Raw genomic sequence first — 1,361 nt, 5'->3', positions numbered from 1 at the left:
GTCATTGACACGATGATGCTCTGAATCGGTGAAATTGTTGAAATTAGGGTGAACCAGAGCAGCGGTTTTCCATACCCACCCACTTTGGGGTGCTGATTTTGCAACAATTGCTCCTCTCATCCAACCATTAACTGGTTGAGTGGCTCAAATCAGGAGTGACTTATTGGAAACCGATGAATCTCACTGGCTTAATTTGATGGCTTGACGCACTACACGCATAGTTAATGCAAGCCATCGATGTTACGATGAAGCCTAGATTGGTGTCACGACTGCGGATGAGTTGTTGGCTCTACGTCACAGGCTGTTGATAATCAATGAAATGGCATTTGACACTGATTGGAGGAGAGTAATGGTTGAGTGGTTTGACAAATAGAAATCACTTTCGTCCTACTCAGCCATGCCAAATCAATGATAAACAAGGATCCTTATTTGGTCGCCACCTATAAAGTGAATTGTCCACTCTCTATCTTCGTATTATCAGACGTCACGCGCCACAGACGTTAGGTTCAATAGTGGACGACTGCAACCCTGTCGATTCTGGTGAGTGGCATTTCTACATAGTGGACTGCTCTGATGCTTGAGCATGACGCCCAGTAAGTAAGTCCTGGACTTTAAAATAAAATCTTGTCCTAATTGGCCCTGTAGAACATGCCGATACAGCATTGATTTGCCGTGTGCCAAATCACTGCTTTACTAGTTCAGAATATATGATGAGATAAGTGATGGTTTAAGGGCTAGTACTTGTCAACTGTACTGAATGCGCACATGTCACTAGTTCTGCGTATGCGATACATACGAAGTGTGACATCTGTGAGCAGCAGCACTGTTTTTCATTCAGCTTCTAAAGCCAAATACCTCTCTGTTTGAGGAGGTGCGGATCATACTTCGAGGAATGGTCGCAAGTTGCAGCTTTAAATGGTCTCGTGACATTGCTGCATTCCCAGAGTACTCTTGGCCGCATCATTGTGACTTAAGTGGTGATGTGGGTGCATGCACCTGTCTGTCGGACACCTCTAGCCACCGAAACGCATGTCTGTTACCTCAAGTGGCGACTTCCAGCATGGCATCTACACAATAGCTTTTTGATGCTTTTCATAAATTGAAACACTGCCTCAATTAAACTGCAGAATGAATTGGAACAACGAGCCTCGTTAGAGGTACTGACAGGGTAAAAGCGTGTGTATGTTTAAAGCATATTTGGGACAAGTAAATAACCCTGTGATTTCTGGGTGTGATATACTCACGTACAATCAGTCATTGTTCAAGGGGCCACACCTTAGAAATTGGAGTAAGCTACAAAGGCCGATTTTTGTTCGAATAATTTATTTAACGCCTTTTGTTTTCTTAAAAGCCGAACAGGG

Source organism: Echinococcus granulosus (genome assembly GCF_000524195.1).
Source record: "Echinococcus granulosus chromosome Unknown EG_S00450, whole genome shotgun sequence".
In the NCBI taxonomy this organism is placed as follows: Eukaryota; Metazoa; Platyhelminthes; class Cestoda; order Cyclophyllidea; family Taeniidae; genus Echinococcus; species Echinococcus granulosus.
Note: the sequence above shows the minus strand (reverse complement) of the source record.